The sequence below is a fragment of the Lasioglossum baleicum genome, unplaced genomic scaffold (assembly GCF_051020765.1).
Source record: "Lasioglossum baleicum unplaced genomic scaffold, iyLasBale1 scaffold0203, whole genome shotgun sequence".
NCBI lineage: Eukaryota > Metazoa > Arthropoda > Insecta > Hymenoptera > Halictidae > Lasioglossum > Lasioglossum baleicum.
In genome coordinates, this window is record NW_027469263.1 from 156,668 (window position 1) to 183,628 (window position 26,961).

The window sequence follows — 26,961 nt, forward strand, 5'->3', positions numbered from 1 at the left end:
GTGGTTAACACACAGATAGAATTTTCGTGGGTCCACTTTAAAAATTTCACGCCGCTCCGATTTTCAAGAGATATAATGTCGCCCCGTTTCTGTTTCTGCTTTGCCTGTGGCAGTAGAAACTTTCTATTTATTTTGACTGTATTGCAAATATATGTGCTTTTGGTGAGAAGATCTTCGACTAAAGGAATACATGTATAAAAACGGTCGGTAAATAAAATCCGGTCCTCGAATAATAGATCTCGTATCAGTGTCATGACCATATCATGAGAATGTGCTTTTAGAATTCACATTTCATTTCTTCCGGAATAAATATGCACATTATATGTATATCCGTTCGGAAGGCAGAGTTTGTACAGTTTTATTCCGTACTTGTGCCGCTTACCTGGTATATATTGACGAAAATTAAGGTGTCCTCTCCACGGAACCATAACTTCGTCAATTACTATACTTTTACCGGGTTTTACTGCATCTTGGATTGCACATAGAATTGCATCCTCTACATTTCGGATTTTGTGTAACCGATTCTCGGTTCTAGCTGTAACATTATTAAAAATGTGCAAGTACTTCAATATAGCCAAGAATCGATCGCGTTTCAATGCTTTTATTATACGCGCATTCGCATGCATCGCCTTTTTGGACCAATATAATCCAATTTCGGGAACCTGCACTACCAGCACAACAAGCACGATACCAATAAAGGTATTCAATTCACTTTTTGTAATGGGGTTCCATACTTGTTGATGTTGTATCCTGCCATATGATGCACTCGCTATTCGCAGGGCAGCGTATCTATTCGTTTCTTCAACGATGATCTCAAATATCACGTCCGCGAAAAATAATTTATATAATGCAACAGGATCGGCGCAGTCCGTCTACTTGATCAGTAGCTCTTCTTCTTCTGAACACTTTTCCTCTGATGCAAATTTCCCTGCTATTTTCCGCCATTCCGCATCATCATATTGATCCCCTAAACCAGACTCCGAAACTTCATCCTCCGTGGTACTACTATCGGTTGCCGAGTCGATGATGATGATGAAAGAATTCTATTTCGTCGTCCCTTTCGCATGATTGCAGATACAGATTCATCAGACGAATTTCTGAATTCCATATCCTTTGAATCTAATATCTAGATGGGCAAAAATGACAAATGAAAAATGATAACCGCCTTTTTAGAAGGAAGGAAATTTCATACTACCCTTATAACTACTGGACGAAATGTGTACTCAGGAACCTTTCAGAACTGTACTGTCCTCGCGCCTCATAAAAACTTCGCACAACCCACAATACTCACAACGCCAACTATCTAAAGTCTTCTTCACTTGCCGTCAGCTCTAAACTCTCCGTAAACCACGTGTCGCTGTCTATACTCTCAATGATCACCCCCACTTACTAGGTCACACATTATATAAGAAGTGTCAGCTGGGTAGAATTCGTTCCCTCAGAAATCACTGACTTCCCTCATTACGTGTGGGTGGACATAAATGTCTAATTTGGTCGCCGAATGCCCAGAGGCTGGTGGGCACCACTAGGCCCGCGATCGGCCAATGGAAAGGGAATTTTTCTGGAAAATTGCACAATGGTGCATGGCCACACAGCCCGGCAATATACATTTCTTTGGCGATACTGGAGACAAAACTCTAGTGCGGAGCCTCAGAGACCCTTTTCATGTTACAAGTTGCCAGGGCGCCTGGAAATCGTTAGTCGGTGATCCGACGAAATTGCCGCTCGCATTCAACATAATTTACGCATAAAACTTACACTACGTCCTTGAACTAGTTTCGTCGTGTGCGACAATCAGTCGCAGTATTTGTAGAGAGCTATTGCGTTTGAAAGTGTCCTATTACTTCTGTTCTAAACTTCTCATGGTCCGAAACCTGAGAAGCTAAACCCCTACTTGACCGAATTTGGGCTCTGTCACAAAGAACTTGGCTGACAATGGGCCAGGGGGAGTTCCACGTGCTCTACACTCGAGGACGTTCCCCATCGCGGAGTCATAAATATCGAGTGGCCACACAAACGGAGAGTACTTCGGACACCGCGCTTGGGTGATATGTAATTTATATATATTACGTGCCTGAAGTATCGGCGCTTCACCTTGCTGGAGAGGGATCATTCCACCACCTCCTCGCGTGAGAGGACTTATCCTTCCTCAAGATGTACAATGCGAAGATCAAGGGAACGCCCGTGATCCCGAAACTCCTATAAGGGAACATTTCCCCTGTTTGGCCATCTCCACGTGTTTTCAGAACGTATCATGGAAAATCGCGGAGAAAGTAAAAAAATTCCATTAAAACGGTAAAATGGAGTCGTCCAAACATCGAAGAGTGCAAATAAATCTTGGAAACGCCGAAGAGTCAAAGTGGAAGTTAGCTTCCTCCTAACGTGCTAGTAGGCGATAGGGCGCAAGCATTGAACAGTATAATTTGGTTCCGCGCCACACCATGGAGTGGACCACTAGTTGAAGCGCCGCCGCACGGAACAGACACCACCGAATATCCACTTATGCGTCAGCGTGTGAAGATTGAATCCGTGAATTATGTCGTCTACTACCAAAACTGTTCAGTGGATTTACTCACGGCATACTTGGTTTGTCTCACGGAATCACAGCATGTGCAAAGCTACGAACGTAGCCTTTCGACTCTCATAGATGTTGGTTACGTTCTCGAAAGTTTCGACACTTGATCTTCTAATTCATACATGAAGCTAAGGGCTAAACTTATAGCACTAGGAAATGATCTCCGGTGGCTAGCCTCCCTACCCCAAGTCTATTGCCAATACCGATCAGCGAATTTACACCCGGAGTACCTAGTTTGCCTCTCGGAATCCCATACGTGAAGCTATTAACTTAGCTGTTCGAATCCCAAAGAAGGTGGTGACACTCTTGCGTGGCTTGACTATCGCTTTTGCTATTCTGTCATGAAATTACAGTCTCCGTCTGCTAAAGTGTCTTATAATTTCTTTCCGTGAGCACTATGCATGGCACTCGCTACAAGGGGTTATGGGCTCGGAAGATAACGTACCAATAAAAAGTATGACTTTATAGCACTTGGAAATGTTCCCCGATTGCTTGCCCCACTACTTTGGTATACAAACCGTGAACTAAGGTGTCCGCTGCCAGCAATTTTCACCGTTTTCTCTTCCAGAATACCTGTTATGATTCACGGAATCTCTGGGTAGGTGAAGCTAATCACTTATCCGTTCGTCTCTCATAGCAGGTGACAACGTTCTCGAGCGTCTTGACACTCGGTATTCTTGTTCATAATGAAATTAATTTGCCCGTCATAATAGTGTTTATTAATTTCTTCGACTGAACAGGAAGTAATACTCTCGATACGACAGGTTAGCGTCTCCGAAGGGTGGGCTATCAGTAAAATGTTTGACTCTATACCAGTAGGTAACGTTCTACAACGGTCTGACTGTCTGCGTTTAATGTGTCTATTGCTAATAGTGGCCAGCGGATTTAATTCCGGAAAACCTGCTTTGACTCTCGGCATCGCAGGGTGGGTGAAGGTATTGACTTAACCGTTCTTCTCTCACAGAAGGTGGTAACGTTCTCGAGCGATTTGAATCTCGACCTATTAATTCGTGCATCAAATTAAGGAGCTCGTAACTAAAATGTATAATAATATGTTTCCCTATACACGTAGCTATACTCTCGATACGGCGGGTATGTTACTTGGGAAGTGAGGTATTCGGTAAGAGGAATGACTTAATACGAATTGATAATATTCGCCGTCGGCTTGACTCAGTAATTTGATATTCATAGCAGGAATTGCGGTGCCTATTGCCAATACTTTTCAGCGGATATAGTCCGTGTATAGCTGGTTTGACCCTTGGTATAACAGGGTAGGAGACGCTATTGGCTTAGCTGTGCGACTCTCAAGGAAGGTGGTAACGATCTCCAACGGTTTGCCACTCGATCTTCGAATTCATGCATGAAATAAAGGTGCCCGTCACTAAAATGGATCTCAATTTGTTTCTCTGTACACAAAGTGATACCCACGATACAGCCGGTAATATTTCCGGACGGAAAAGTATCCGATAAAGTGTATGACTTTATAACAATTGGCATCGTTCTCAAACGCTTTCACTATCTACTTTAATATTCAATCCGTGAATTAAGGTGTCAAGGGTCAAAACTGTTCCGCGGATTTAATCCCGGCATACCTGGCTTGACTTTCGGAATCACAGGGTATGTGATGCCATTGACTTAGCAGTTCGACTCTCAAAGAAGGTGGTAACGTTCTCGATAGATTTTACTCTTGAGCTTCTAATTCGTACATGGAGTTAAGGTGCTCGTCTCTGAAATGTATACTTATTTGGTGCTCTGAACACCATGTTACATTCTCGGTACAGCGCGATAGGCATTCGGAGGGTAAGGTCTCCTCTATAGCGTTTGACTTTATAGAAATTGGTAATGTTCTCAATCGGTGTGGCGCTCTATTTTAATATTGAAGCCGTGATTTAAAGTGTCAATTCCCAATAATGATCAGCCGATTTACTAACGGGATACTGGATCAGTTATTCGGAATTACTGGATAAGCGCAGCTATTAACTTAGCCGTTCGTCTCTCACAGACGGTGTTATCGTTCTCGAACGGTTTGACACTCGTTCTTCTAATTCAAACATGAAATTAAGGTTCCCGTGACTCAAATGTATACTAATTTGTTTCTCTTTCCACGAAGTCATACTCTCGATGCAGCGGGATATATTCTCGAAAGGTAACGTAGTCTGTAAAAAGAATGACTCTAAATCAATTTGAAATGCTCTTCGACGATTTGACTTCCTATTGTAATGATCATGCCCAGAATTCAGGTCTCTATTTCCAATGCTGTACAACGGATGTACACTTAGAATGCCTGGTTTCACTTTCGATATCACAGGATAATTAATGGTATTGGTGTAGCTGTCCCACCCTAGATAGACTACATTCCAATTGGTAATGTTCTCTGACAGTTGGACTCCCTACATTAATATTCATTCCGTGATGTAAGGTGCCTCATGCTAATACGTGTCCGTGAATTTAAACCCGGAATACCATGTTTGGCTCTCGGAATCACAGAATAGACGAAGCTCTTAACTTAGCCGTTCGCTTCTCACGGATGGTGGCAACGTACTCACGCGGTTTGGCACTCGATCATCTAAAGCATAGATGAAATTAATGTGCGGATACTAGGATAAATTCTAATTTGATTCTCTGAACGCGAAGTTAGAATTTCCAAGCAACGGGTGAGGTTCTCGGAGGATAAAGCTATCGGTGAAGTGTTTGACTCTATACCAATTGGTACCGTTCTACAACGGGTGGACTCTGTATATTAGTATTCGAACCGTAAATAGAGGTGTCTATTGCCAATACATTTCAGCGGACTTACTACCGGAGTACCTGGTATGACTCTCCGATTAACAGGATAGGTGGTGCTATTGACTTAGCGGTTCGTCTCTCACACAGTGTGGCAACGTTCTGGAACCGTTTGACCGTTGATCTTCTAATTGAAACATGAATTTCAGGTTCCATCACTAAATTGTATACTAATGTGTTTCCCTGAACACGAAGTTATACTCTCGATAGAGCGGGTCACATTCTCGTGTTGTAATGCTTTCGGTAAAATGTTTGACTTTGTAGGAATTGGTTATGACCTCCGGTGGTTTGTTGCCCTACTTTAACATTCAAACCGTGACTAAAGGCGTCTATTACCAATATTCTTCTCCGAATTTACTCCCGCACAACCTGGTTTGGTGCACGGAATTACAGGATAGGTGAAGCTATTGACATAGCCGTTCGACCCTCGAAGATGGTGGCTGCGTTCTCGATCGGTTTGCCCTCGATATTCGTATATATGCATGAAAATGACGCATCCGTCTGCTAAAATATCCAATAATTTGAACACGTGAAAGCTATGGATCACTTTCGCTGCAGCGGGTTAGATTCTCGGAAGGTAAGAAATTGGGTGAAAAGAATGACTTTTTCCCAATTGGCAATGTCCTTCCACAGTTGGAATCCCTACATTAATATTCATTCCGTCATGTAAGGTCCCTATTGCTAATACTGATCAGTGTATTTAATCCCGGAGTACCCTGTTTGATTCTAGGAATTACAGGATAGATAAAGCTATTGACATTGCCGTTCCGCCGTCAAAGAGAGCTGTAATGTTTTCGAACGGGTTGGCGATCGATATTCCAATTCATACATAAATTTCAGGTGCCGCCACTAAAATTTATACCAATGTGTTTCTATAAAACACGAAGTTATACTCTCAATATGGCGGGTTAGACTGTCGGACGGCAAAGGTTTCGGTATACCCTATGACAATATATCAACTGGGAACTTTCTCAAATTGTGTACTTCCCTACTTTAATATTCAAACCGTGAATTGCGGTGTCCATTGCCAATACTTTACGGGGCATTTACGTTCGGCGTACCTATTTTGACTCGCGTTCTCCCAGGATGCGTGAAGCTACTAACGTAGCCGTTCGAATTCCGTAGAAGGTGCTAACGTTCTCGATCGTTTTAACCCTCCATTTTCTAATCCATAGATGAAATTAATATGCGAGTCGCTAACACGTGTACGAATTCGTCCCACTGAACATGGTGCTATACCCTCGATACAGCGGGTTAGATTCACCACAGGCAAGGATTTCGGAAACTGTTTGACTCGCTACAAGTTGCAATCGTTCTCAAATGGATTTTCGCACTGCTTTAATATTCAAGCCGTGATATAAGGTGTCTAATGCCAATACTCTTTAGCGGATTTTCTCTCGAAATACCGTGTTTGACGTTCGGATTAACATGATAGGTGTAGCTATTGTCATGGCCGTTCGATCCTCAAAGAAGGTGGTAACGTTCTCGAACTGTTCGACACTCGATCTTTATAATTGATGTGCGAAATTAAGGTGCCCGCCCCTATAATGAATACTATTGTTCTTACCCGGACACGAAGTAATACTTTCGATAGAGCGGGTTAGCTTCTTGGAAGGTAAGCCCTTCGGGAAAAACGATGTCTTCATATCAATTTGTAACGATCTACATTGGTTTGACACTGTACTTTAATATTCAATCCACGAATTAAGGTGTCTATTGCCAATACTGTACAGGGCATTTTCACCGGGAATACCTGATTAGACACTCAAAATCACAGGATAGGTGAAGCTATTCACTTAGTCGCCCGAATCTCGAAGAATGTGGCAACTTTCTCGAACGGTTTGACCGTCGACCTTCTAATTCATACACGAAATTAAGGTGCGCGTCACTAACATGTCTACATATTCGTCCCGCAGAACACGGTAATATACTCTCGATACATCGGGTCAGATTCAACGCAGGTAATTGTTTGAATCGATACATGTTAGTATCGTTCTCAAATGGTTTAGCGCTCTGCTTTAATATTCAAGCTGTGATATACGGTGTCTAATGCCAATACTGCTCAGTGATTTACCACCGGAATACCAGGCTGTACCCCCGGAATCCCAACTGTAGGTGAAGCTATAGACTCAGCCGTTCGACTCTCAAAGAAGGTGGTAACTGTCTGGAGGGGTATTGCCAATAGGCACATTAATTCACGGTTTGAATAGTAAACTAGAACGTCATACCGCTTGAAGAACGTTACCAATTGTTATAGTGTCAATCATTTTCGCAAGGCCTTACCTTCAGAGAATCAAACCCGGTGTATCGATGGTATAACTACGTGTTTATAGATGAAAATTTGTATTCATTTTAGAACGGGCACCACAATCTCATGGATGAATAATGAGATCGCGGGTCAATCCGTTCAAGAACGTTATCGCCCTTTTGAGAATCGCACAGCCAAATCAGTACCATCACCGATCCTGATAATCCGATAGTCAAACCAGGTATTCAGGGAGGCAGTCCTCAGTGCAGTATTACCAATGGACCCGTTAATTCATGATATGAATATTAAAGTAGAGCGTCAAAGCTTTGTAGAACGATACCTACTCGTATAGTGTCAAACATATTACCGAAGGCTTTACCTTCCGAGAGCCACACGCGCTGTATCGATGGTATAACTTCGTGCTTAGAGAATGACGCTACTATACATTATATAGATGGCATCTTAATTTCCTGTATGAATTAGATGATCATAGGTAAATCAGTTTGTTACCATTACCACATTCTATGATATTCGAACAGCTAAGTCAATAGCATCACATATCGTGTGTTTCCGAGAGTTAGACCTGGTATTCCGGGAGTAAATTCACTGAACAGTGTTAGTAATCGACACCTCAATTCACGGTACAAATATTAATGTGCAGAGTGAAAACGTTGCAGAACGTTACATATTGGTATAGAGACACGCTATTTACCGAAGGCCTTATCTTACGAAAAGCAAATTCACTGTATCGAGAGTATAACTCCACGTTCAGAGAAGCAAGATAGTGTGCACATTAGACACGCGATCTGTAATTTCTCGATCGAATTAGGAGATCGGGGATCAAAACGTTCGAGAACGATGCAACTTTCATTGACAGTCGAACGGCTAAGTCAATAGCTTCACCTATCCTGTTATTTCGAAAGTCAGACCAGATATCCCGGCAGTAAATACGCAGTACGGTATTGGCAATTGATACCTTAATTCGCGGATTGTTTATTAAAGTAGGGCGTGACACCGTGTGAGAACATTGCATTTGCTATAAAGTCAAACGATTTACCGAATCCCTTACCTACGCCGCCGTATCGAGAGTATAGTTTCTTGTTAGGGAAACACATTAGAATACAATTCACTGACGGGCCCCATTATTTCATGTATGAATTGGAACGAGAACGAGAACGAGAATGAGAACGAGAACGTTACCACCCTCTTTGAGAGTAGGACAGCTAGTTCATTAGTTTCACCAATCCAGTGATTCTGAGTGTCAAATTAGGTAATCCTGGAGTGAATCCCCTGAAAAGAATTGGCAATAGACACTTTAACACACGGTTTGAATATTAAGGCGGACCCTCAAATCGATGTAGATTGTTTCAGATTGCTACATAGTCAACTGCCTTACCCAAGACCTTATCCCTCGAAAAACTAACCGCCTGTATCGAGAGTATAACCTCGTGTACAGAGAAACAAGCTATTCACCATTTCAGTGACGAGAACCATAACTCCATGTATGTGTTAGAAGATCGAGGGTCAATCCACATTAGCATATTACATCCATCTTTGAGGATCGATCGGCAAGGTCTGTAACATCCCCTATCCTGTGATTTCCAGCGTCAGACCGCGTATTTCGGGAGACAATCTGATGAACAGTATTGGCAATAGACAACCTCAATTCGCGATGTGAATACGAGAGTAGTGCGGCAAACCGTAGGAGAACTTTACCAATTGATATGACGACAGACATCTTTACGGGCACCTAACCTTCCGCGATTCAAACCCGGTGTATCAAGGGTATTACTACGTGTCTATAGAGGAAAGTTTGAATTCATTTTAGCAACTGTCACCTTTGTCTCGTGTATGAATAAGGAGATCGCGAGTCAAACCGTTCGAGAACGTTATCACCCTCTTTGAGTGTCGCACAGCTAAGTGAGGTCCTTCACCGATCCTGTTATTCCGATAGTCAAACCAGGTATTCTGGGAGTAAATACGCTGAACACTATTGGCGATAGTCGCCTTAGTTCACGGTTTGAATATAGTATCGAGAGTATAACGTCGTGTTCAGTGGAACAAATTACTATAAATTTTAGCGATGGGCACCTTAATTTCATGAATGAATTCGAAGATCGCGGGTCAAACCGTTGGAGATCGTTATCACCTTCTTCAATAGGCGAAGTGCCAATTCAATAGCAGCACTTATCCTCTGATTCCGAGAGACAAACTGTTATACCGGGTGTAAATCCGCTGAACGTTATTAGGATTATTCACCTTAATTCACGGTGTGAGTTTGGAAGTAGGGCGACAATGCGTTTGAGTGTGTTACTAATTGGTATGAAGACAAACGTTTTACTGAAAACCTTACCCTCCGAAAGGCCAACGCGACGTATCGAGAGTATAACATGTTGCATAGAGGCAGAAATTGGTTTATATTTTCGTGCTTGGCATCATAGTTTTATGTACGAATTACAAGATAGAGGGTCAAACCGATCGAAACGTTGCTACCTTCTGTAAGTGACGAACAGGTATGTCAATAGCCTCATCTATCTTGTGATTCCGTGAGTCAAATGTGGTATCCCGGGAGTAAATCCGCTGAATAGTTTTGGCAACAGACACCTAAAATCTCGTATGTTCATCAAAGTAGGAAGCCAAATCACCAGAGGACGATACGAATTGGTATGTAGTCAAACTCCTTGCCGAAAGTATTACCTTCAGTGCAGCTAACCGGCCATATCGAGAGTATAACATCGTGTTAAGGGAAACTCATTGGTATACATTTTCGTAATGGGCTCCATGGTTTTTAGTATATAATACAAAATCGAGGGTCAAACCGTTCCAGGTCGTTACCACGTTCCTCGGGAAACACAGCTATGTCATTAGCACCAGCTATCCTTTTATTCCGCGACTCAAAGCTGGTATTCCAGGAGTAAATCCACAGAACAGAATTGGCAATGGAGACCATAATTCACGGCTTTAATATTAAGGTAGAGAGTCAAACCGGCGAAGATCATTATCAGTTGGTATAAAGTCATTCTTCTTAATCTACACCTTACATTCCGATATCACTAGCCGCCGTAGGGATTGACTAGTTTTGGGTTTACAGGAACGAATTGGTAGACATTATAGAAGAGGCATACCTTATTTTGATATATGAATTAGAAGATCGAGTGCCAAACGCTAAGAGAACGTAACCACCATCTGTTTAAGGCTATCGGCTAAGTCAGTAGCTGCAACTATCTTATGATTCCAATGGATAAACCACGTATTACGGCTGTAAATTCGCAGAAGAGTATTTTCAACAGACACCAGAATTCTCGATATGAGTGCTAAAGTAGATCGTCAAACCGTTGAAGAACGTTACCTACTCGCATAGCGTCAAACCTGTTACAGAATGCTTTCTCCTCCGAGAAGCTATCCCGCCGTATCGAGAGTATAACTTCGTGTCGAGAGAAACACATATGTATACATTTTAGTGATGGGCGCCATAGTTTCATGTATGAATTACAAAAACAAGAGACAATCCTTTCGAGAGAGTTACCGCCATCTTTGAGTGTCGAGCGGTTAAGTCAAATGCTTCACGTATTCTGTGGTTACGAGAGTCAAATCAGGTACTCTGGTAGTAAATTAGCTGTACAGTATAGGCATTAAAAGCACTACTTCCCAGTATAAGTAATAAAGTACAGTATCACACAGTTGGCAACTCTCCCTATTAGTATAGATTCAAACATTTTTCCGAATTCATTAGCTTACGAGAATCTGACCCGCTGCATCGAGTGAATATCTTCGCCTTCAGGGAGACAAAGTATTGCACATATTAGTGTGGTGCACCATACTTTCACGAATGAATTACTGGATCGAGGGTCAAACCGTTCCCGAACGGTACCATCCTCGAGAGGCGGACGGTGAAGACAATAGCTTCACTTACCCTTTGATTCCGGGAGAAGATCCAGGTGTACCGGGAGTAAATCCGCGGAATCGTCTTGGCAATAGACACGTTTATACACGGTTTGAATATTAAGAAAGGGCGTCAAACCTCATGATATCGTTACCAATTTTTACAAAGTCAAAGGCTTCATCGAAGACATTACCCTCCGAAAATGTGACCCGTTGTATCGGGATTATATCTTTGTTTTCGGAGAAAAAAATTAGTATTCATTTCAGTGATGAGCTCCGTAATTTAACTATGTATAAGAAGATCGCGGTTCAAGCCGCTCATGAGTATTGCCATCTTCTGCAAGAGACGAACGCCTATGTTAATAGCTTCACGTATTCTGTGATTCTGAGAGTCAAACCAGCTATTCCTGGAGCAAATCCCCTGAACAGTATTGGCAATAGACACCGTAATTCACGGATTGAAAAATAAAGTAGAGAGTCAAACCGTTTGAGACCAACCGTCAAGCCTATACCATTCAGCACATTTACTCCAGTAATATCTGAATTGCCTCTCGGAATCAAGGGGTAGATGTAGTTATTGACTTAGGAGAGTGACATTCAAGGAAGGTGATAACGTTCTCTAACGGTTTGACGCTCGATCTTCTTTTTCGTACATGAAGTTATGATGCCCGCCATTAGAATTTGGTGTAATTTGTTTTACTGAAGACAGAGTTATATGCTCTATACAGCGGGTTAGCATCTCTGGGGGTTAGGCCTTAGAAAGAGTCCGACTCTAGATGAATACGTTACGTACTTCCGCGGTTTGACTCTCTACTTCAGACCGTGAATTAATGTCTCCATTGCCGATACTGTACAGCGCGTTTGCTCCAGGAATATTAAGGTTTAACTTTCGGAATCACAGGATATATGAAGCTATAAATAAAACTATTCGAATCTCAAAGAAGGTGGTGACATTTTCGAACTATTTGACCCCTGATTTTGCTATTCAGATACGAAAACACCATGTCCACCTCCTAAAATATATACTAATTTCGACCACTGAAGACCATGTTATACTCTCGAAACAGTGCGTTAGGCTTTCGATGCGTAAGGTCTTCCGTAAAACGTTTGATCTTATACCAATTGGTAATGTTATCAAGCCGATTGACACTCTACATTAATATACAAACCGTGAAGTAAGGTGTCCGTTGAAGATAGTGTACAGTGCATTGACTCCAGGAATACCTGGTTTGACTCTCCGAATCACAGGATTGTTGAGGCTATTGACTTAGCCATTTGAAATTCAAAGGTGGTCGTAACACTCTCGAACGGATTGACTCTCGGTTTTCTAATCCATACACGAAGTGATGGTGCCCGTCACTAAAGTGAATACCAATTTCTTTCAATGAACCCGATGCTATACCCTCTAAACGGCGATTGTTCTTCTCCGACGGTAAGGCATTCGGAGAAGCGTTAGAGTTCATAGCAATTAGTAACGTTCCCTCACGGTGTGTCGCTCCATTTTAATATTCACTCCGCGAACTAAAGCAACAATTGCCAATACAGTACAGCGGATTTACTTCCGGAATACCTGGTTTGACTCTCGAAATCGCAGGATACCAGAAACTGTTGACTTAGCCGTTCGTCTGAAACAGAAGCTTGCAACGTAATCGATTTGTTTGACCCTCGATATTCTAATTCATACATGAAGCTAACGACCGCCGGCCTCTGAAATGAATACCAATTTCTTTCTCTGAACACGAAGGTAACTCTCGATACGGCGGGTATATTTTACGGAGGGTATGGCCTTCGGTCAAGACTTTGAATTTATAGCGATTGGTAACTTCCTCAAACGGTTTGACGCTCTATTTTAATATTGGTACCGTGAACTGAGATGTCAATTGGCAATAATGATGAGCGAATATACTCCATCTATACCTGGATTGACTCTCCAAATCACTGGATATTTGAAGCTATTGACATAGCACTTCTTCTCTCGAAGATGGTGGTAACAACCTCGCACGGATTTCCTCTCGATCTTCCTATTCATACATGAAAATGTGATGTCCGTCTGCCAAAATGTGTACCATTTTGTTCCGGCGAAAAATGCACAGGGCAATCGCTGCAGCGGGATGGGTCCCTGAAGGAAAAGCCTTCGGTAAAACGTTTGACTTTGCAACAATTGATAACGTTCTCCATCGGTATGCAACTCAATTATAATATTCAAACGTGGAATTAAGCTGGCTATTGCCAAAGCTGTTCAGGGAATTTACTCCCGGTATACCTGGTTGGGCTCTCGGAATCGCAGGATATGTGAAACAATTGACTTAGCCGTTCGAATCACAAATAGGTTCGTCACGTTCTCGAATGGTTTGACCCTTAATCTACTTACTCAAAATGAAATTAAGGTCCACGTCGCTAGAATGTGTTCTAATTTGATCCTCTAAACACGAAGTTATACTCTCGATGAAGCGGGCGATTTTCGCGGAAGTTACCGCCGCCGGTAGAACTTTTGAATGTCTAGACATGGGTAACGTTCACAAACGGTTTCAAGCTCTACTTTAATATACAAACCGCGAGTTAAGGCGTCCATTACCAATACTGTGCAGCGGATAGGCCCCCGGAGTTCCTGGTTTGACTCTCTGAATAACAGGGTAGGTGACGATAATGACTCAGCCGTTCGACTTTCAAAGAAGGTGGAAACGATCTCGAACGATTTGACATACGATCATCTAGTCCATACATGAAATTAAGGTGACTGTCTACTAAAGCGTCTAGTAATTTGTTTCCGTGAACCAGAAGGTATACCCACGATGCAGTGGGTTACCTTCTCGGATGGTATGGTGTCTGGTAAGGAGTATGACGTTATTCCAAATGGTAACGTTCTCCAACGGAATGGCTGTGTACTATAATATTCATACAGTGAGTTGAGGCGTTTATTGCCAATGCTCCTCTGCGAATTTACTCTTGGAATACCTGGTCTGCCTATCGGAATAGCAGGATAGGCGAAGCTATTGACTTAAATGTGCGACATTCAAAGAAGATGAGGACGTTCTCGAACGGTTTGGCTCTCTATTATGATGTTCATTAATGAAAGAATGGTTTCCCTCTGATAGTATGTCAACCAATTTTTTCCCTGAGCAATAAGCAATACATTGGCTACAGCGCATTAGGTTCTCGGAAGGTATGGTAGACAGTAGAAAGAATGACTTCATACGAATTGGTGATGTTCTCCGTTGGTTTGACTCCGTACTTTAATATTCATGTCGTGAATCAGTGTGTTTATTGCCAATAGTGTTCAGCGGATTTACTCCCGGAATACCAGGTTTCATCCTCCGAATAACTGGATAGGTGAAGCTATTGACTTAGCTGTTCGTCTCTCACAAAAGTTTGAAACACTCTCGACCGGTTTGACACTCGATCTTCTAATTCAAACATGAAATTATAGAGATTGTCAGAAAGTGTAAAATAATGTGTTTCTATTCGGAGAAAGTTATACTCTCGATATGTCGTGTTTGGTTCACGGTAGGTAAGGCTTTCTGTAAAGAAGTTGACTCTACATCAATAGGTAAAGTTCGTCAGAGGTTTGGCGCTCAATCTTAATATTCATGCTGTGAATTAAGGCGTCCGCTGCCAGTAGTGTACAGCTAATTAACTCCCGGAAAACCTTCCCTGACCTTCGTAATCAAAGGATACTTGTAGCTATTGAGTTTGAAGCTCGGATCTCGAAAATGCTGCTAACGTTGTGGAACGGTTTGACCCGCGCTCTTCTAAGTCGTACATGAAATTAAGCTGTACGCAACAAAAACGTATACTGATTTGTTTCCATGGTCTCAAAATTCGTATCTCGATGCAGCGAGTTGTATTCTCGGATGGTAAGGCCTTCGGTAAGAAGAGTGACTGTATACGAATTGATAATGGTCTCCGACAATTTGACTCCCTACTTTAAAATTCATACCGTGAATTATGGTATCAGCAGCCTATATACTGCAGCGGATTTATTCCCGTAATGACTTCTTGACTCACGGAACCACAGGATTGGTGAAGCTATTGCCGTATCTATGCGACTCCCAATGAAGGCAGTGACGATGTCGAAAGGTATATCCATCGATCTTATATTTCATTCACGAAATTAAAATGCACGGCGCTAAAATATTTACTAATTTCATCCTGTGAACACGAAGTTATACTCCCAATACGGCGAGTTAGCTCCTCAAAATGTACGGTTATCAGTAAAGTGTTTGATTCTATACCAATTGGTAATGTTCTATAACAGTTTGACGGTCTGCGATAGTATTCAAACCGAGTATTAATGTATCTATTGCTAATACTGTTCGGCAGAATTACTCCTGGAATACCTAGCTTAGCGCTAGGAATCGCAGGATGGATGAAGCTATTGACCTATCCGTTCGACTCTCAGATAGGATGGTAGCGATCTCAAACGGTTTGGCGCTCTACTTTAACATTCAAACCACGATTTAAGGTGTCTGTTACCAATACTGTTCAGCCTATTTACTCCCAGAAATGTTGATTTGAGTCTCGCCATCACAGGTTTGGGGGAGCTATTGACTTAGCTGTGCGACCAGCAAAAAAGGTGGTAACGTTCTACAACGGTTTGACTCTCGATCCAGTAATTCATACATGAAAATAAGGTGCACTACACTAAGATGCATACACATGTGTTTCCCTCGGCACGACGTTATACTCTCTATGCGGCTGGATAGCTTCTCGGAAGGGAAAGCTTTCGGTAACTGGTTTGTTGCTATTCGAGTAGGTAACGTTATTCAACGGTTTGACGATCTGCTTTAGCATTCATACCGTGAGGTAAGGTTTCAATTGAATATAATTTTCATGGAATTTACTGGAGCATACGTGGTTTGACCATTGGAATCACAGCTTAGGTGTAACTATTGGCTCAGCTGTTCGACTCGCATAGAAGGTGGTAACGTTCATGAACGGCTTGACCATCGATCTTCTAATTCATGAGTGAAATTAAGGTGCTCGCCACCAAAATGTGCACTAATTTGCTTCTCTGAACACGAAGTAATACCCCGGATATAGACTGTTAGCGTCTCGAAACGTGAGATCATTTGTAAAACGTATAACTTTGTACAATTAGATTACGCTCTACATTGGTATAACGGTCTGCTTTAATATTCATTCCAAGAATTAAGGTGTTTATTGCCAATACTGGGCGGGGCATTCACTCCCGGAATATCTGGTATAACTTTCGGAATCACAGGATAGTTGGACCTATTGACTTATCCGTCCGACTCCCAAAGATGGTGGGTAAGTTCTCGACGGGTTTGATTGGCGATTGTTTTATTCATACATGAAATAAGGATGCCCGTCACGAAAATGTATACCAATTTGCCCTCTGAACACGAAGATACAATCTCGATACTGCGGAATAACTTTTCACAAGGTGAGGCCTTCGCTACATAGTTTGACTCAATGTCAATACGTAACGACTTACAAAGGTTTGACTCCGGACTTTAATATTTATACCATGAAATAGGGTGCACGATGTCAATATTATACAGCGGATTTTCACCCGGAATACCTTGTTTGACCCTCTCAATCGGTGGATACGTGAAAATATTGACTAACCCGATCGTTTATTTCAAAAAGTGGCAACGTTCGCGAGCGGTTCGACCCTCGACCATTAATTATAACCATGAAATATAGGTGCTTGTCACTGAAATGTTTACATGTTCCTGCCTCTGAACACGTTGTTATACTCCCGATGCAGCGAGTTAGCTCTTCGGAGCTAAAGGCAGTCTGTATGTAGTTTGGCTTTACGCCTACAGGTAATGTTCTGCTGGTGCTTGGGAGCCTGCTTTAATACTCAAACCGTGCATGAGTGGCACTATTACCAATACCGTTCAGCGGAATTTCTCCCGGAAAATCTGGTTTGATTCTCGGAATCGCAGGATGGGTCAAGCTACTGACTTAGCAGTTCATCTCTCACAGAAGGTGGTAACGTTATCGAGAGGTTAAACCCACGATCTTCTAATACAGATATGATGTTATTGTGCACATCACTGAATTGAAAACAACTTTCTTCCTCAGAACACGAAGTTATACTCTAGATGTAGCAGGTATGGTTCTCGGATGGTAAGGCCATCGGCAAAACGTTTGACTTTATACGAATCGGTATCGTTCTTCATCAGTTTGACGCACTACATTAACATTCATACAGTGAATTAATATGTCCACCGGCAATACGTATCAGCGAATTCAATCCCTGACATCCTGGTTTTGCTCTCGGAATCACAGGATAGGTGATGCTATTGACATTGCTGTTCGACACTCAAGGAAGGTGGTAACGTTCTCGCACGGCTTGCGCTCGATATTCCTACATATGAATGTAAATAATGTGTTCTTCGGCTTAAATTTGTTCGAATCACATCATGTGGAAACGAAGCAACACAAGCGCTGCAGCGGGTTGGGTTCACGGAAGGTAAAGTGTTGGGTATAAAGAATGACTATTTACGAATTTCTAACTTTCTCCGTAGGCTTGACTCTCTACTTCTATATTGATACCGTGAATTATTGTGTTCATTGCAAAATTGTTCAGCAGCTTTTCTCCAGGACTACCATATGAGACTCTCTGTATCACAGGGTAGGTGAATCTGTTGACTTAGCACTGTGCGACACTCCAACTGATTGACTCTCGATCATGTGATGCATACATGAAATTAAACTGCTCCACGCTAAAATGTGTGCTAATTTGTATCTCTAAGGACGGAGTTGCACTCTCGATACAGCCAGTTACGTTCGCGGAAAGTAAGGTCTTCGGTAAACCGCTTTACAGTATACCAATTGGAAACGTACTCGAATGGACCGTCTCCCTACTTTATTGTTCATAACGTGAACTGAGGCGTCTATTGCCATTACTGCACAGCGAATTTACTCCCTGAATACCTGGTTAGACACTCGGAATATCAAGAAAGGTGCAGCTACTGACATAGCTGTGCCACTCTCAAAGATGCTAATTACATTCCCGAACGATTTGACCATCGATCATCTAATTCATACATGTTGTTAAGGTGACCGTCACTGAAATGGATACGAAATCCTGTCTCAGAACACGAAGTTATACTCACGATACAGCGGTTTAGATTTTCGAAGGGCAAGATCGGCGGTAAAACGTTTGATTTCATAACAATTGGTAACGATCTCAAACGGTTTGACGATATATGTTAATATTCAAACCGTGATTTATGGTGTCCATAACCAATACTGTTCAGCGGATTTACTCGCGGAATACCTGGTTTGACTCTAGGAATACCTGGTTTGCTTCTCGGTATCTCAGGATAGGTGAAGCTATTGACTTAGCTGTTCGAACAGTAAAGAGGGCGGAAACATTCTCGAAAGTTTGACCATCGATCTTCTAATTCATACATGAAGTTAAGGTGCCCGTCACTGTAATGAATACTAATTCCTCTCTCTCAACATGAACTTATACTCTCTATGAAGAAGGTGAGGTTCGCCGAAGGTAAGGACTCCAGTAAAGTGTTTCACTTGATACCATTTGGTAACGCTCTCAATCGGTTTGAAAATCTACTTTAATAGTCCAACCGCGAATTATGGTGACTATTGCCAAAACACTTCGGCAGACGTCCTCCCGGAATACCTGGTTTGACTCTCTGAGTCACGGGATAGATGAAGCTGTTGTCTTAGTCGTCCGTCTCTCACAGAAGGTGGTAACGTTATCGAGAGGCAAAGCCCACGATCTTCTAATTTAGATATGATGTTAATGTGCACATCAGTGAATTGAAAACAACATTCTTCCTCGGAACAAGAAGTTATACTCTAGATATAGCGGGTGAGGTTCGTGAAAGGCAACGCCTTCGGTAATAAGTTAGACGTTATACCAATTGGTAACGCCCTGAGACAGTTTAGCGTTCTTCCTTATCAGTCAAACCGTGAATTCAGATGTCAACTGCCAATACTGTTCAGCAGAATTACTCCCGGAATACCTAGTTTGACTCTCGGAATCGCAGAATATGTGATGCTATTGGCGTAGCTCTGCGACAGCCAAGGAAGGAGGAAACGTTCTCATGCGGTTCGACACTCGATTTTCTAATTCATTCATTTACTTAACGTGCCCGTCACTAAAATGTGTTCTCATTAGTTTCCCTGAAAACGAAGTTAGACCCCTGATACAGCGGGTTATGTTCCTGAAAGGTAAGGAATCCGGTATGGAGTACTTCGCTATACCAATTGGTAACGTTGTTCAGCGGATTGACACTGTACTTTAATATTCGTACCGTGAATTAAGATTTCCACCGTCTATGGTGTACACCGGACAGACTCCCGGAATACCAGGATTGACTATCGGAGTAGCAGTATAGGTGAATCAATTGACTTAGCCGGTCGTCTCTCACAGAAGGTGGTAACATTCTCGGACTGCTTGACCCTCGATCCTCTAATTCATACATGAAGTTAAGGTGCCCGACGCAAAAATTAATACTTACTTCTTTCTCGGAACACGAAGTTATACTATCGATACAGAGGGGTAGCTTCTGAAAAAGTAAGGCCTTCGGTAAAAAGTTTGACTATATAGCAATATGTAACGTTGAAAAACCTTGCGACTTTGTACTTTAACATTTATACCGTGAAATTGATTACCTAATGCCAATACTGTACGGCGCGTATAGATGCGGACTACCTGGTTTGACGCTTGAAATCACAGGAGAGGTGAAGCTGATAACTTAGCCGTTCGACACTTAAAGAAGGCGGTAACCTTCTCGAAAGGCTTTGCTCTTGGTTTTTCTATCCGTATATGTAAATAAGGAGCCGTAACTAAAATGTATACTAATTCGCATCACTGAGTACGAAGTAATACCGTCGATACTGCGGGTTAGCTTCTGGCAAGGTAAGAACTTCAGTAAAAAGTTTGTTACAATTGCAATATGAAACGTTCTACAACGGTTTCCATCTGTACATTAATATTTATTCCGTGAAATAGAGTATTTAATGCCAATACTGTACAGCGGATTTAGGTGCAGTATATCTGCTCTGACACACGGAATCACAGGATAGTTGGAGGTATTGATTTAGCCGGTCGATTCTGAACGAAGGTGATATCGTTCTCGAACGGTTTGACCCAGGACCTTCCAATTCATGGACAGGAGATACGGTGCCAGTCACTGAAATGTATACTAATTCGTCCCTCTGGACACCATGATATATTCTTGATACTGCGGGTTAGATATTCGGTGGGTAATTTCATCGAAAAACCTTTTTGCTTTATACCAATTTGTATCGCCCATGAACAGTTTGACGCTCTTCCATAACATGCAATCCGTCAATTAAGGTTATTATTGCCAATACTGTTCAGTGGATTTACTCCAGGAATACCTGGTTTGACTTTCGGACTCACAGGACAGGTGAAGCTACTGCGTTAGCCGTTCGTCTCTCACAGATGGTGGTAACATTCTCGAACGGTTTGACTCTCGACGTTGATATTTATACACAAAATTGTGGAGTTCGTCTGCTAAAGTGTGTACTAATTCGCTTCCTCCAACAATGAGCGTGACACTAGCTACAACGTGTCAGGTTCTAGGAAGGAAAGGTATTCGGTAGAAGGAATAGCTTAATGCGAATTGTTAATGTTCGCCGTCGGTTTGATTCTCTACCTTAGTATTCATACAGCGAATTAATGTGTCCAATGCCAATACTGTTCGCGGCTTCATTGCCAGAGAAGGTGGGGTCGTTCCCGAGCGACGTGACACTCGATTATTCGATTCATAGATAAAAATAAGGTTTCTGTCTGCTAAAATGTCTTCTAATTTATTTCTGTGAGCACTATGCATGACACTCGCTACAGAATGATAGGAACTCGAAAGGTAAGATATTCGGTGAAAATAGTGACATTATACGAACTGATAATGTTCTACAACGGCGTGGCTACGTACTTCGATATTCAAACCGTGAATTAAGGTGTCTATTGCCAATAATGCTCAGCATATTTGCACCCGGAATACTTCGTTCGACTTTCGGAATCGCAGGATTCGTGAGTATATTGACATGGCCGTTCGGCGCTCTGGGAAGGTGACAAATTTCTCGATATGTTTAACACTCAATCTAAGAATTCATACATGAAATTAATGTGCCCGTGTCTAAAGTGTATGCTAATATGCTTCTCTAAACACGAAGACATAATCTCGATGCAGCGGGTTAGCTTCTCCGAAAGTAGGGCCTTCGGTAAAAAGTTAGACTATATACAAACAGGCAACGTTCTACAACGGTTTGATTCTGATAATTAATATTCATACCATGAAATTGCGTGTCGAATGCCAATACTGATCAGCGGGTTCAGACGCGGACTACCTGGTTCGACTAGTATTGTGGTGAGCTAACTTTATTGCGTATATAATATGAAAATTTGTTCTATTGAAATTTTCTACTGTTGACAAATTTTATTGTGTAAAATTTGTTCCATTAATATTTTCGGCTAGTATTGTTGTGAGTTAATTTTATTGCATATATAATATGAAAATTTGTTCTATGGAAATTTTCTACTGCTAATAAATTTGTTTGTGTAAAGTTTGCTCTATTGATATTTTCGACTAGTATTGTGGTGGGATAATTTTATTGCATATATAATAAGAAAATTTGTTTTATTGAAATTTTCTACTGTTGATAAATTTTATTGTGTAAAATTTGCTCTAATGATATTTTCGACTACTATTGTGGTGAGCTAATTTTAATGCGTATATAATATGAAAATTTGTTCTATTGAAATTTTCTACTGATGACAAATTTTATTGTGTAAAATTTGCTCTATTGATACTTTCGACTAGCATTGTGGTGAGCTAATTTTAATGCATATATAATATGAACATTTGTCCTTTTGAAATTATCTGCTGTTGACAAATTATATTAAATTTAAAATATAAATAAGCTGATTACTAAGCATATAGATTCATAATATATCGATATATTATATAATAATATTTTAAATGAAATATATATTTAATAATTTATTTTACACTATTCTTGTAGTATAAATAATTAATTTTATACTATTTCAGTCTAGTAGTATAAATTAATTTATTATAAATAATAAAATTTATATTATTTCAGTCGAGTAGCATAAATTAATTTATTATAAATAATTAATTTTATACTATTTTAGTCGAGTAGTATAAATTAATTTATTATAAATAATTAATTTTATACTATTTTAGTAGTGTAAATAATTAATTTTATGTTATTTTAGTTGAGTAGAATATAATTATAATTAAATTATAATATTAGTTTATTAAGTAATTACATTTCAAAATGTGATTTACTTAATATTTATACGTTTATTAATTACTTTGTAATAATTTATTTAAAATATATGAGTATTAAATAAATATTTATTTAATGAAGTTTATTATTTACTTAATTTATTTAAGTATACACAACCTATAAATACTAAAAATTGTTTAATATTAATTCGTTTGTTAATTATTTAATTTATTTAAAAATTCAAAATCTATAAGTATTATAATTTATTTTAATATTTTGTAGGTTCATTAATTTGGTAAGGATATAAAACCTATAAATATTGAATGAATATAGTTCATTAATGTTTATAGGTTTATTAATTATTTAATATATTTAAGGATACAAAACCTATAAAATATAAAAAACTATTTACTTTAATATTTTATAGGTTTATTAATTTAATTTATTCAAGGATATAAAACCTGTATATATTAAATAAATATATTTTATTAATATTTATAGGTTTATTAATTATTTAATTTATTTATGGATACAAAACCTATAAATATTAAAAATCATTTATTTTAATATTTTATAGGACTATTAATTTCATTTATTTAAGGATATTATTTATATTTACTGGCTTATTAGTTATTTCATATATTTAAGTATACAAAACCAATAAATATTAAAAATTATTTATTTTAATATTTCATAAGTATATTAATTTAATTTATTTAAGGATATATAACTCATAAATATTAAATGAAAATTGCTTTTAATATTTATAGATTTATTAATTATTTTGTAATAATTTATTTAAAATTGCAGATTGATAAATATTGACAGTTATAATTTATTTTAATATTTTAAAGTTTTGTTAATTATTTATAATAATTTATTATATATATGTTTATCAATTTAATTAATTCTTTAAGATTTAAAATTTTATATGCTTTTACATTAAAAAATATATATATATAATAATATTACTGATAAAAGGAATATTTTGATAAGATATTTATGAAAAATTATTGCCTATTATTAGTTACAAAAATTTTAACATTATTTTTGAAAATTATAGTATAATTTAATTTTAAATAAATTATATAAATTAATTTTAAGATATAAATATATACATTTTGTATATTTAATATAAATTTTATATTTATATTTTTTTTTATTATAATGAAATATTATTTTAAAGAGATTTATTTTTGAGATAGTATCATTTAATGGAATTAGAAAAATTAATTTAAATTTTAGTAATAAATTATCGAGTTTATTGATTTTTTATATATCAATTATTTCTAGAATTTTTTTGGTAATTTTTATCGTTAATTTCATAAATTTGGTTGAAATAATTTAGTTGAAAAATTTATTACATTATTTTTTATGTATTTTATTGATAATAAAATTAGGATTATTTCCTTTTCATTTTTAAATAATTAGATCTTATGAGTTAATAAATTGCAATTGTATTTTTCTATCTTCAACTTCAATACCATTTATTACTTTAAATTTTAAAATTAGATTATAAAATAATATTACTTGGAATTTTTAGAATTATATATTTGTCTCTTTATACATTAAAATTAATTAATATAAAAAAAAGAATTATACGTTCAACCTTAATAATAAATTATATAGTAATGATTGTATATTATATTAACGCAAAATAATTTTATATATTAATATTATATAATATATTAATTATTTATAGATTATTATTTATATTATATAAATATAAATTTATAAATAATAATTCAAATAATTTGATTTTAAATTATAAAAATAATTTAATTATTTTTTATCTATTAATTTGATTAATTTAATCAATATTACCAATTTTCTTTTCTCTTATTATTAAATGTTTATTAATTAAAAATTTTATATATATTATTGAATATAATATATTTATTAGACTTCTAATTTTATTAATTAGAAATATTTATTTATATTGTTACATAAAAATTATAATAATTTTGTTTGTAAATATAAATTTTCTTTAAATTTTTTATTAATTTTAATTCTAAGTTTAATTTTTTAATCTTATTTTCTTCAATATTTAACATTTTAATAGTATTTGCATTTTATATATTATGAAAATTAAATACTTAATATATTTTATTTATATAATTTTAAATTTGCAATTTAATGTTTCTTAAACAATAACTAAAAATTAACAAATATAAAAAGTATTATGTCTGATAAAAGAAATAAATTGTAAATTTATTAATCAAAATTAAAAAATTTTTTAATACTATAAAAATTTTAAGTTAAATTAAAAACAATTATTTTTCAAAATTAAAAGTAAATTTTAATTTTAATTTTAATTAAGTGATTAATATCAACAAACCTTAAAGATATTGGCATTCTTTATTTTATATTAGCTATATGATCAGGAATAATTGGTTCCTCCTTAAGATTCTTAATTCCTGTAGAATTAAGAATTCCTGGATTATTTTTAAATATTGATCAATTATATAATTCTTTTATTACCAGTCATGCATTTTCAATAACTTTTTTTATTATTGTATCGCTTTTAATTGGAAGATTTGGCAATTGATTAATTCCCTTAATATTAAGACCACCTGATAAATCATTTCCTCGAATAAATAACATTAGATATTGATTACTACCTCCTTCATTATCATTATTATTACTAGGAGAATTTTTAATTTTATATCTGAAATTGGTTGAACTGTATGTCCACCTTTATCTAATTATATTTTTCATTCAACTCCTTCTGTAAACTTTACAATTCTTTATTTACATATATCTGGTATTACAACACTTTTAGGGGCCACAAATTTAATAACTACAATTATATTAATAAAAAATCTTAGATCAGATTTAGATCAAATACCTTCATATCCTTGATCTCTTTTTATTACAATAATTTTGTTATTATTATCTTTACCTGCAGTAGCAGGAGCTATTACAATATCATTATTTGATCGTAATTTTAATACATCTTGCGTTGATCCTATAGGAGGAGGAGATCCTGTAATATATCAACATTTATTTTGATTTTTTGGTCATCCAGAAATTTTAATTTTACCTGGCTTTGAATTAATTTCTCAAATTATTATAAATGAAAGTGGCATGAAAGTAGTATTTGGTAATTTAGGAATAATTTATGCAATATTAGGGATTGGATTTTTAGGTTTTACTGTTTGAGCTCATCATATATTTACTACTGGATTAGATGTAGATGCTCGTGCTTATTTTACTTCAGCAACTATACTTATTGCTGTTCCTACTGGAATTAAAGTTATTAGATGATTATCAACTTATTATGGTTCAAAATTTGAAATAAAGAATTCCATTGTATCATTCTTAGGTTTTATTTTATTATTTGCAATTGGAGGATTAACAGAAATTATATTATCTTGTTCATCTATTGATATTATTTTACATGATACATATTATGTTGCTGCTCATTTTCAATACGTTTTATCAATGGGAGCTGTTTTTTCTATTATTTCAAGATTTATTCACTGATATCTTTTAACTACTGGTTAAATATTAAATAAAAAACGATTATTATATTAATTTTTAATAATATTTATTGGAGTAAATTTAACATTTTTTCCTCAACATTTTTAGGTTTAATAGGAATACCTGGACGTTATTTTGATTACCCTGATTCACATTATTGTTGAAATCTGTTATCTTCAATTGTTTCTATTTTTCCATTAAATAGAATAATTTTTATAGTTATTCTAATTTTAGAAAGTATAATTTATAAACGATTATCATTATTTAAATTTTTTCAATCATATTTAGAATGATTAATAAATTATCCTCCATTAAATCATTTATTTAATGAGTGTAGAATTTTAATAATTAAAAAATTTTTATATGGCAGAAGAGTGCAATGAATTTAAATTCAATTGTATACAAATTTAATTTTATTATTAAAAATAGCAGCATGAAATATATATTTTTTTTCAAATTCAAATTCCTTTTACTATGATAATTTAATTTATTTACATTATTCTATTATAATATTATGTTAATAATTATTGTTCTTACTTCATATTTAATTGCTGGTATTTTGAATAATAAATTTATAAATTTATATTTATTAAAATATCAATTAATTGATTAAATTTGAACGATTATTACAATAATAATTTCATTATTTATTTGTTTTCCATCTTTAAGGACTTTATATTGTATTGATGAATTATTAAATCCTTTTTTCTCAATTATATCAATTGGTCATCAATGATATTGATCTTATTAATATTCTGATTTT

General features: G+C 37.3%; 1 pseudogene; it reads left to right on the forward strand.

The window, feature by feature from the left end:
- Nucleotides 1-17,881: 17,881 nt before the first annotated feature.
- Nucleotides 17,882-26,252, forward strand: LOC143220105 (cytochrome c oxidase subunit 1 pseudogene; annotated as a pseudogene).
- The last annotated feature ends 709 nt before the right edge of the window (nt 26,253-26,961 follow it).